At 35.4% G+C, this 12,161-nt stretch overlaps 1 long non-coding RNA gene across 1 annotated transcript; it reads right to left on the bottom strand.

Moving 5' to 3' along the window:
• Positions 1 to 10,083: 10,083 nt before the first annotated feature.
• Positions 10,084 to 10,901, bottom strand: LOC112096712. Its single transcript, XR_002904561.1, has 3 exons — positions 10,856 to 10,901; positions 10,346 to 10,398; positions 10,084 to 10,142 (listed from the first exon to the last, which is right to left on the bottom strand). It is a non-coding gene; the product is annotated as an uncharacterized LOC112096712 (long non-coding RNA).
• Positions 10,902 to 12,161: the final 1,260 nt, after the last annotated feature.

Below are 12,161 nucleotides of genomic sequence, written 5' to 3'. Positions count from 1 at the left end.
GTTTCTAAGGTTTTGGCTTAGATAAGGTGCATCTATGGCACTTCTATTTCTATGGTGTTAATTTAGCTAATGCGACTTTAAATAATTAGAAGGGTCTTTTTGGTTCTAGCTTTGCTTTACTTTTTCATGTTCGTTATGGAAGTCTTGCCTCTTGATCATTAGTGTACGGTTTGTTGTGTGGAAATGATTATCTAGTTTAAATTGGTTTCGTGTCGTTTTAAATTCTGCTCATATAGAACATAATATGGCTTACGCTAAAAATCGGAATGGAATTGTAGTAATGCACAATCAAGAGACTGAATTACACGATATAGACTAATAAGTCTATTTTGACGACGTACACTAAAAAAAAGACTGATAATATATAATGTTTTCCAATCTCTCTATTTATAAACTTTTCTGAATCTGTATTATAACATGGCAATTGATGGATGTTGCAAATTTTGTATTAAAGAACACTCAATAATTAATTAAATCCAAATAGGGTTCATTTTTACTTTTGAGAATAACTTTATGACAGTAAAATTGGTTTCAGACAAATGAAAGAATTAGCAAGAGAACCAAAGGCTTGTAAAGAGCCCCTAAAGTATCCCCAAAAAAGTTATTACATTATCAATCGGACAAGACTATTGGCTCAAAACCCCAAAATTTGCATAAGCAATCAAATTAAATTACACTACGTCACTACGTGTGCATGTGGGTAAATACAGTTCATTTATAAATTACACGAGGAAGAATCATGTATTGTAATTGAAATTTAGAAATTCGTTTCTTGTGCAAGAAAATTTTCAAATTAAGATAAGTGAACTTTTCTTCTTTCAGCTGTTAATGACTCATGACATTATTGGCAGCTACAATTTCCTCCATTAATGTTACATATGGGAATTACGTTTTATTAAAATTAAGTGATTTATTAAGTCAGTTTCATGCCGTAACCTGACATCAAAATTGAATTCTCATGGACATCATAAAAAGCAACAAACTGTGAGTCTCTGATTATTCAGAATCTAGTAGAAATAACGGAGCTGTTTTGCCACTTCGTTTGTTAGAATGTGGGTATTGACTATACTTGAAGACAAGAAATAACTAGAACCTTAATAGCATTGGAATCAATAAAAATTTATTGATTAAGCTAATATTAATTAATCGAATTATAATTTAGTAAGTTAACCTTAAGTCAAGACTAGCAAAACTTATTATTCAATCAAAATATTAGTTTATCAAGTATTAATTTAATTGAGGTTGTATTCTCATAATTCATAGAAGGTTCAAATTCTCGTATGATGGAGTGGAATTAGAAATGACATTGTTTGATAATGATATTAACTACAAATCATCTCAACAGCAAAATATTCAGGAGCCAGCCTGTCAACCATCCCCATGCCATGCGGACTCTGTTTTGAATCTAGCTAAGGCTTGATTGGAAGGAATCAGAAGCATGTAAAATTGAGTCTTTTTATTTCTTCAATCTCAGTATTTGCAGTACTAAGTGACCTGCTCGAATCAGTTTTGGCACTTGCTGATTGTGAAATAGCCAAAGAAGAACTGCAAGTCTCCAAATCTGCTTCCATTGGCAAACTGTTGATGTAGTAAGCCTCAAGCATAGCATTCAGGTGTTGAAACTTGTTAGGAAATTGATGGGTGAAGTGGGACCGCAGCTAAATAAAATTGAAAGAAAAAAAAAAGAACAAGCACAAAAGAGGACACTAGGAAATCACGTGGTTCGGGTTTTTAGTCTATGTCCACGGGCGAAGACAGAAGGAAAATATTTCACTAGTGAAAAAGAGTTACAAGTATTGTAATATTTTAGCTCACTTCCCAAAACCCCAATACACCCAAACTCTCAAATCACTAGACTCTTAAAATCACTCTTTAAATAAAGCAAAGAACTGAAGAACTCGATGCAGAAATGAGGAGGAGGAGCCTCTTTTTATAGCCAAAACTTGGCTACTGTTCATGCATTATTATAATAATATTATTTTTTTTTTCTTCTTCTTTTTCGGCCCGACACTCATTTTTTCCTTCTTTCTCCATTTTTCTTTTGTTCTAGTCAAAGACGGAAGTAATGTTTTCTTCTTCAAAATGGGCGGGCCCACCTTCTAGAAGGGTGGTGCCCACATGGCATTTTTGTCATTCTCCCACTTGAAGATTAGATTGAGAATCAATCAATCTCCACAACATCCTTTCTACTTCGCCATAGTCATGTTACTTACGTTTCTGCTAGGCCACAAGATGATCTACTCCAGATAAACTTGTCAGCATTGATCAGCTTGGTCAAAACATCTGCTAGGTTCTCCTTGGTATGGATTTTCTGCAAATCGACAGTTCCATCTTCCACTACTGCTCGAACGAAGTGATACTGAACTCCTATGTGTTTTGTCCTAGAATGAAAGGTTAGATTCCTTGCAATGTGCAAGGCACTCTGACTGTCACAAAACACATGAATTTTCTGTTGTTTGTGCCCGAGCTCCTCCAATAATCTTTGTATCCAAATAGCTTCCTTGCAAGCTTGTGTAGCTGCCATGTATACTGCTTCTGTTGTAGATAGAGCCACAACGGTCTGCAGTTTTGAAACCCAACTTACAGCTGGTCCCGCAAGTGTAAACACATAGCCAGTAGTGGATTTCCTTTTATCAAGGTCTCCTGCAAAATCTGAATCCACATAGCCCTTAACAGTAAATTCTAATACTCCATAACATAATGCAACATCTGAGGTTCTTTTGATGTATCTCAAAATCCTCTTCATAGCTATCCAATGTTCTCTACCAGGACTCGCCATGTATCGACTGACTGCTCCCACTGCTTGTGCAATGTCCAGTCTAGTACATATCATGGCGAACATCAAACTTCCCACTACTGATGCATACGGTACTCAAGACATCTGCTTCCTCTCTGCTTCATTACTAGGATACATACTTGAGGATAATTTGAAATTAACAAGAAGTGAGGTAGAAATTGGCTTACAATCGTGCATGTTGAAGCGTCGCAAGATTTTTTTCAAGTAGTTCTTATGAGAAAGCTAAATCTTCCTATTATTTCTGTCTCGGTGAATTTGCATCCCTAGAATCTTGTTTGCTGGTCCCAAGTCCTTCATTTCAAACTCCTTAGCCAATTGTGCCTTCAATTCTTGGATTCGATCTTTATTGGGGCCTGCTACCAACATGTCATCCACATACAACAGCAAAATAATGAAATCATTATCTTCAAACCTTTTGTAATATGCACAATTGTTTGAACTGAGTCTGTTGTATCCAAGACTCATGATGAAGGAATCAAATCTCTTATACCAACATCTTGGCGCCTCTTTGAGACCGTATAGAGATTTGTTCAACCTGCAAACCAAATTTTCCTTTCCTGTTTCTGCAAAACCTTCTGGTTGGAGCATATATATTTCTTCTTCAAGTTCTCCATAAAGAAATGCAGTTTTCTAATCTAACTGCTCTAGATGTAGGTCAAATGTAGCACACATTGACAATATTATTCTGACTATCGTGAGTCGAACTACCAGAGAAAATATCTCGTTGAAGTCAATACCTTCTTTATGAGCATATCTTTTCACCACCAATCTTACACGATACCGCTCCACTTGGTCATTGCCATCACGTTTGATCTTGTAGACCCATTTGTTTTCAATAGCTTTTCTTCCATGTGGTAATGCTACAAGTTCCCATGTCTTATTCTTGTGTAGAACTTCAATTTCTTCTTGCATTGCTGTCATCCACAAAACAGTATTTGAGCTGTTTAAAGTTTCATGGAAAGTTGATGGTTCTCTATCCTCTGTTAAAAGACAGTATGCAACATTGATCTCTGTGACATACTTCGAGTGCCACGCTGGCAGTCGTCTCTCACGAGTTGACCGACGAATTTCTAGAGCCTCGGACTCGACTGGTTCTTGTTCCTCGTGCTCTGGTGCTGCTTCAGAAGAATCTGAATCTTCTAAATTATTTTTCACATATACCGGCACAGTCTCTGACTTTTCTTTTACAGTGCTATCATCTTCATCTCTTTTTTTAAGTTGATCTTCTACAAAGATAATATCTCTGCTGATGACGATCTTGTGGGCAGTGGGGTCCCACATACGATACCCCTTTACTCCATCAGCATATCCCAAGAAGATACACATCTTAGATTTTGGATCCAACTTTGCTCTTTCTTAGGCATTGTACATCACATACACAGGACATCCAAATGCATGTAGGTAGGAGTAATCAGCTGGCTTTCCAGTCCACATCTCCATTGCTGTCTTCAACCCAATTGCTGTGGATGGCGATCGATTTACTATATAACATGCAGTTTTGGCTGCTTCTGTCCAAAATGAATTGGGTAGACCCGCAGTCCTCAACATAACTCTTATTCTTTATGTAAGAGTCCTGTTCATCTGTTTTGCCACTCCATTTTGTTGAGGAGTGTATGCTGCCGTGAACTGCCTTTGAATACCTTCTTGCTTACAGAAAGCAAGAAACTCGCCATGTGTATACTCTCCACCATTATCTGTCCTCAAGTACTTGATCCTTTTGCCAGATTCAAGTTCTACCTGCGCTTTGTATTCTTTAAACACTGGAAACACATCTAACTTTTTCTTAATTGGATACACCCAACATCTCTTGGAATAATCATCAATGAAAGTCACCATGTACTTTGCACCTCCCATGAACATATCCGGCGATTCCCAAACATCAGAATGAATCAAGTCTAAAATGCATTTACTTCTAACAACAGATCTACCGAATTTTAATATATTCTGCTTACTTGTAACACAATGCTCGCAAAATGGTAAACTTACCGATTTGAGCCCGGGAAGTAATTTTTGCTCAGAGAGAATCTTCAAACCTTGTTCTGACATGTGGCCAAGTTTGAGATGCCACATCATCGTTGACTCTTCTCCATTTAATGCAACACACGCATCAGCCTCCTATAGTGTTTCTCCTTTAAGCATGAATAGATTAGCACCGATCTTTTCTGTCTTCATCAATATAAGCGCGCCTTTAACAATCTTCATAATTCTATTCTCCACATGAGTTTTGTACCCATGACTATTCATTTGTCCCAAAGACAATAAATTTTTCTTTTGGTCGTTGACATATCGTACCTCCCCAATTATGCGAATTGTACCATCAAACATTTTTATTTTGATAGTACCAATACAAGTGATCTCCAAAGCATGATCATTACCCATATATACAGATCCTCCTAAGATAAGTTCACATGTGTGGAATCATTCTCTCTGAGAGGTTATGTGCCAGGTAGCTCCTAAGTTTATAAGCCAGACATCAGATAATCATTTTCTGCCTTCTGAAACAGTTGTTGCCTCGCTGTAGAGAATTTCGCCATCATCTGAGGTACTTGCTACACACCCCTGAACATTTGATGACTCAAGTTCTTTGCCCTCTTTTCTCTTCTGGTTACTCCAACACTCTTTTTTGACGTGCGCTTTTTTACCACAGTTGTAGCATTTAACATTCTTCTTACTTCTGGATTTTGATCTACCATGATTGTGACTCCCACTGGGGCCACGTTCCGTTGATCTCCCTCTCATCATTGATAGCGCCTCCGCTTGCTGCGAACTTGCTTGTCTGTTTTTCTTATTTTTCCACCTGCTCTCCTCATTTAATACGGAGGCTGCAACATCGTCGAAAACCAGACTGTCTGCTGAATTATTGTTTGTCAGGTTGATGATGAGTTGATCATACGAATCTGGTAGACTTTGAAGTAGAAGCTCTGCACGTTCATTTTCCTCTATATTATGACCTAACGTTGTGAGTTGTGAAAATAGAGTCTTCAAGGCATTGATGTGGTCGGTCACCATTGTAGATTCTGCCATTCGAAGAGTATCGAGTTTCCTCTTCAAGAAGATTTTGTTGTGTAGTGACTTGACCTCGTACAATTTTGTGAGAGTATCCCATATTTCCTTCACTGTATTTTTCTCTGCCACACTGGATAATACTCCATCCGCAAGTGCCATGTGTCGATCAGAAATGGCGTTGCCATCTATCTCGTTCCACTTGTCATCAGTTTATCTCCATGGGCCTTTCTCCAATTACTGCCAAGCAATTATTTTTCCTTAATACAGCTTTCATCTTCATTTTCCACAACGAAAAATTATTTTCGTTAAACTTCTCAATTTCATACTTTGCTGTCATTTTGTTGATAAATACTGTACACAAACTAATGTATCACGTTGAATAGTTGTGAGTATGTGTGAGAATGCACACCAGGAAAGTTTTCAGGAAAGACTGGAGGGGTCACAATGGTCCCACTTAAAACCTAGACTCCTTAGGCTCTTATCGCCTTTGTGACAGAACTTTTCTAGACATGTACAAAACCACACAGTTGCTTTACTCACACCACTATTCCCTGCTTTGCACCGTAAAATTCTTGGATCGCTCCCACTGTTTCTCATGATCAGCACCGTATCTATGAATAGTGTCGTATACGTGAACAGTACCCCGACTCCAAAGAATACAACTAATAGTTCTGATACCACTGTTAGGAAATTGATGGGTGAAGCAGGACCGCAGCTAAAATAAAATTAGAAAAAAAAAGAACAAGCACAAAAGAGGACACCAGGAAATTATGTAGTTCAGCTTTTTAGCCTACGTCCACGAACAAAGACAGAAATAAAATATTTCACTAATGAAAAGGAGTTACAAGTATTGTAGTATTTTAGCTCACTTCCCAAAACCACAATACACCCAAACTCTCAAATCACTAAACTCTTAAAATCACTCTCTAAATAAATAAAAGAACTGAAGAACTCGATGCAGAAATGAGGAGGAGGAGCCTCCTTTTATAGCCAAAACTTGGTTACTGTTCATGCATTATTATAATATATATTATTATTTGTTTCTTCTTCTTTTTCGGCCCGGCACTCATTTTTTCCTTCTTTCTCCATTTTTCTTTTGTTCTAGTCAAAGAAGGAAGTAATGTTTTCTTCTTCAAAATGGGTGGTGCCCACATGCCATTTTTGTCAAAACTTTCATCTTGTTCCCTGATTTAGACAGCTCATCAAATATTTCTCTAGCCCTTGAAAGACTGTCACAATACTCACACATCGTAGTGAGACACTCATATGTGATAACTTCATTGTAGTCATCTTTTGAAGAACATATTCAGCTTTCCCTTGAAGCCTTCCTTGCAAGTAATCCTTTTCAATATGAGTATATAGAATAGGAGAAATTCTTCTGCACATACAAGGCCTAAAATCAGGCTTCCCTAGCGTGAGAAGTAGGAAATGCCCAGCACTTTTCCTTGTGAATTATGATTACCTGAGAAGTGCATGAGCTGCAAATCGTGATAGGTAATAATAGATTGTACCACCTAAACTTGACCTTGACGAAACCCCACCGCCCGTAAGCCTGCAACCAATTAACCTTGTAACCTATTAGCTACCCAAGTCTTCCACGGCTGCAAATCTGCTTACCATTTAGCTGCCTCAATAATATATTGGCATTTGGCAATAATATGTTTCTTGTAAACTTAAAGGCAATATACTAATCAAAAACCTCTTGAATAAACAAATAATCAGTCACTTCAACAATGGTTCCTATTCAGTTGCTTTTTTCATGCCTTACCTCCTTTAAGAGTTTTATAAGACGACAACTCGTCAATAGTATGCACTGGCGGATATTATTGACGATGATATGTCGTCTATAATAAAACGACAATTTATGCTGTATATAATTTAAAAACGACGTGACGTATAAAATTTTTGGATGAACTAGTCAACGACAAGCGTTAAATTTATCATCTATTAAAGGTTTGTTTAATAGTGGCTATAGAAACAAAGGACTTTAGCGTCTTATATATGATGAATTGAGATGAATATTCGACATATTGTGTTTTACTTGGATGTGAATCAATTGTTTTTGGAGTCCTTTTTATATCTTCTTGTTGGGAACTTGCAAATTCCTTTTGTGTCCCTGCTGTTGTTATGGAAGAGATGGAGCTGTTTTGCCACTTCATTTTTTAGAATGTGGGTATTGACTATTGAGACCAAGACCTGAAGATAAGAAATGACTAGAACATTAATTGCATTGGGACCATGAAAAATTTATTGATTAAGCGGATATTAATTAATCAAAGTATTAATATAGTTGGGGTTGTATTCTCATAATTCATAGAAGGTTTAATTTCTCTCTCTCCTATGATAGAGTAGAGTTAGAAAAGGTAAAACAGATCCATCTATCAATAGGTTCCAGCCAACACCTTAGGAATTTGCATCTTCTTGGAAATGGTTAACGACTGTTAAAGAAATTCCGAAACGCAATGCCTTAATATCAACATAACAGCTAATTATTTCAAGAAATCTAAAAATGCAATATCTCATTTAAGTATATCTCTAAGCGGAGTCATCAACTATAATTTCTTTTAGCCATTCGCTCTATCTTCCCTTTCTCTTTCTGTTGTCATACATTTATTAATTCTGCTAAATAATTACGGAGCAATATTAAAATGAAAGATTATTCAATTAAAAAGAAAATAGAAAAAGTTTATATTTATGTGTTTGAATATACATATATATGAGGATTCTCAGGCGCTGATAAATTCGTGGGTTATACCATAAAATATTTTGTGGGATTGTAAAATATTTTGTCATTGAAGGAGAAGATTTCCTTCAATACTTGGAAATGATGATTTTGTCCTTCATCTTCAATCTTCCAGCGCTTCAAGCATCGATCTGTACTTACAAAAGACACTCCGACACTCAAAGAAAGTCAAGGATTAATGTAATCTTGAGTCTAGAGAATGTTTTTCTTTCTCCATTTATGAGAGAGAATTTGTTAATTTTCCTTGAGAATTTATGTTTGGATCTCATTTCAGCTATTCTTTTTCTCTTTTATTTAGTCTGGTTTTTCTCGTTTATATATCTGTCACGCGACTCACGTACTTTTGTTTTCTTAGATTTCTTTATCTATTTGTACTAGGCAGATCTGGAGTCTCAAAATTTATAGTGTATTTATTGACACGTGGCGTGGTGTAAGTGGCCAAACTTTATGGTACTTACAGTTATGTTTTACTGGACTGTAAAAGAAATTTGTGCATACATCTGCAGCTATGATACTTATATATATACACACACATAAATGCAGACATTATATTAAAATATAGGCAAATCTAGTTTTAAGTTAAAATAATCAGCAATCTTTGTGTAACTAACCAATGAATGAAATTTTTATTTCAAATAAGGGTCATTATTGATAGAGTTAGCAAAACATGAGAGAAATTCCAAGACTTATGTAGACAGACGAGAATCTCAGAAGACAAAACAGAAACCAAACAACACGAAACAAGAAACCTTTAACTTGAAACTGGAGAGGCAGCCGGAGGATTAGTTGATGGCAGCAGCTTTTTAGTATTAATTTGGCCTCGTCGGATGTGAGGCCCAATGAAGTGGGCATGGAAGGCCAACATTCATGCATAATGGTGCAAATGGTACGGCATGCGACATTCAGGGGCAAGATCAGTCTCGCCAATGAACAATGGATTTCGAGAAAGAATTAACCGCAGAACTGAGCTCCAGCCTTCAAATAGGCCTTTTTTGTTGATGGCATCAAGCCTTGCCTCGAGATTGTGGTTGTGCTTGAGGGGAAGCTCCCTGGATGCGGTTGCATATGGATATGATGATGACATGAGGCATGCCAAAGCCGAAAGAAGAAGCATATTTTTGAGAGCCATGTTGATCATATAATAGTCCTTGATTTGTGTCTTTCTATTTTTATTTTAATTAAGAGAAATACAAAAAGATGAAGAGAAGTTGAATCTCTATGAGGGTTTTATAGAGAATGGAGGAATGAGAGAGGACTGTGAAGTAAAATTGTAAGCTCACAAGTTTGTTAAATTAATAAGTTTGTATGAAATTGACTAGAGATCATAGCTTTTCCTATAGTAAAAAACATCTACTGATTTACACCCAATATCAATGGAAAGCAAAACGGCACAGCATAATATTTCATTAAAATATATACTAAGTGCTCCACAGCTATAAGATTATTGGATCTACTGGCAATATTGAATTTGCTCTAAAGGCTGTTGTCAAATGTCCTTTGCACATATAGGACAGCTTTACCTGTCTTCATGCCCAATCATATGCTGCTGATACACAAAGGACTCCTGCTGAGGGGGAATTGGTGTAGAGGAGCTCACTGAAACGTTTCATCGAGCAGTTAGTTAATTGCATCAAACAATTTATTCTGACAACAAATATTCTCAAACATGCTACTTCCATTTAACAAAATCTCTTATTTGAAATCAAATCTTTAATCTCACAATAAGCTTACCAATAGTTAACTTAATAACAAGGAATAAATTCATCAATGGGATCGAAACATAAAGTAAATCAACTTACCGTAACATAAGTTGTCCCATTTGAGCGTAGGTTACATTCAATCCTCCAGTGTGCTGCAGTAGTGAGATGGAGTTTACAAAATGTATAATTATGTAAATTTTCTTGTAATTCTATTAACAAAAACCCTGTTGCATCAAAGTACAATGAAAATAGACAAATGGTGACAGTACATGACTTCATGTTCGTGGCATGTAATGTGCGTAATGAAGCAATAAATTAAACACATTTTACTATTTTTTATGTCAAATATCAAAAGACATTATAAAGTTTCCTTTTTATGTCTAGAGAGCATATCATTGAGAGTTATAGAGCAACAATTAAAAGTATAAAACAAAATCTGAGCATTTTTTTTAATCATACCTTCGTCACTGGTGGTTTATAGATTATTTCCCATTTAGATATTAAAATCTGCGAAAATCTAAGGTAAAGAAGGACTCGTGATGCAATATCTTCATGTATATCATGCCCAAAAAGTTTGCATTATGAAATTTGAAAATCCTTATATCTTACCTTCCTGTTTCTGGTAAATCGATAATTCGATGTTATCGAACTTAATTTTTTTATAACTTCTGTTTCTTCTTCTTCTTCATCTTCTTCTTCTCGTTCAACAATTTTAACCATGATTTTTATGAAAAATTATCTGAAGGGGAATATTTATAAAGTTTTACAAATTGAAAAATGAGTTCTTGGGTAAAATGTGAATGATCAAGAGAGCCTCTAAAATTATTTACAAGAAGATATGTAGTGGTTTAGAGGGTATTAAATATGAAAAGGAAAAAAAAGTTAAACTCTAAAGAATCAGTTATATAACCTGACATAGAGTAAAAGAATCTAAATTCCTAAGGATCCGTGATATAATCTACATAGAGTAAAAGATCTAAATCCTAAGGCCATGTTTGCTTGGGGGTAGAGAAGTGGGGAGAGGAAAAGAATTTGATTTCTTTTCTACTTTCTATTGTTTGGTTAGACCAAATTCAATTGAAATTCAATTTCCATCAATTTGAAAAATTTGTATTCCTTATCAATGACTAAGGATTTCAAATTCCTTATTTATTTAAACACAAAAATTTCAATATTATCCTCTAAACAAAATCAATTTTAAATAAATTAAAGTTCAAATAATTTATATTTATTTTCTTAAATTAATAGGATAAACTTATTTGAAAAAAGAAAAAACAGTAAAGTGACTTGCCGGAAAGTCACCGGAGACTTGCCGGAGTTTTGCCGGAGACGCGCTTTACGATAAAAACCAGTACCAATGGAATCCTCATGAGCCGATCTACAACTCTATGGGGTTAGAAATGCTAATATACGTTGTTATTTAACTCAAGTCTTGTTTAAATGCTTGAGAAAATTTTAACTCTCATATTTCCAACTATATAGTGTATTTTCTGCAAAATTAACATTTCCAATGAGTAAATCATCAATTTCTGATCATTATTATGCATTTAATGTGATGAAAAATGGCAGTCAACAGCGGTCAACGTGGTGGCTGTCCATGGCCAAATGCTGTAATTTTAAAAAAAAAAATTTATTTAATTAGGTAATTTCTAGATTAAATTAATTCATAGTTTTATTATTTTTTAATTTATTAACACTATTAACATTAAAGATAGTGGGTATATTTGTCCAAATAAAAAATATGTAATTTATTTTCCTTTCAAATTTAATGTGAAACCAAATAATAACAATTAATTTTTGCACTCTTTTCCTCTCATCACCTCTCCATTCCTCTCCTTTTTTCTCCCCTCCTCTCCTCCCTTTTCTTAAAACCAAACACCACCTGAGAGTCCATTTCATAATCTGACATAAAGTA

Source organism: Citrus clementina, unplaced genomic scaffold (genome assembly GCF_000493195.1).
Source record: "Citrus clementina cultivar Clemenules unplaced genomic scaffold, Citrus_clementina_v1.0 scaffold_7, whole genome shotgun sequence".
NCBI classification, from domain to species: Eukaryota; Viridiplantae; Streptophyta; class Magnoliopsida; order Sapindales; family Rutaceae; genus Citrus; species Citrus x clementina.
The sequence above is the reverse complement of the archived record's forward strand: the minus strand, read 5'-3'. Positions and strand labels throughout refer to the sequence as shown.